This window comes from Plasmopara halstedii, assembly GCF_900000015.1.
Source record: "Plasmopara halstedii genome assembly, contig: Scaffold_322, whole genome shotgun sequence".
Taxonomy (NCBI): Eukaryota; Oomycota; class Peronosporomycetes; order Peronosporales; family Peronosporaceae; genus Plasmopara; species Plasmopara halstedii.
Window position 1 is genome coordinate 1,785,030 of NW_020187243.1, and position 383 is coordinate 1,785,412.

Below are 383 nucleotides of genomic sequence, written 5' to 3' on the forward strand. Positions count from 1 at the left end.
TTTTACTGCGCGGTGCCGGAAGGAGTGGAACTAGGCGGTGAATTCAACTGCATAGAGCTGGTTAAAGCAATTTACGGCCTCAAACAAGGCTCGCGCGTTTGGAATGAGGCGTTTGACGAGTTTGTTTGATCTATTGGATTTCAAGTATCGGCCTTTGATCCATGCCTTCACATCAAGCGCACTGATGATCATTGTGTATTGCTATTGGTTTACGTGGATGATGTTCTTATTACTGGGAGCTCGGCCAAGCTTATAACGCGAACCAAAGATGATCTCAAGACCGTTTTGAGATGACGGATAATGGAAAATGTGAATTCGTTCTTGACATTGAGCTAGTGGACAATGTTGATGGCAGTGTGACACTGTGTCAACGTCGATACATC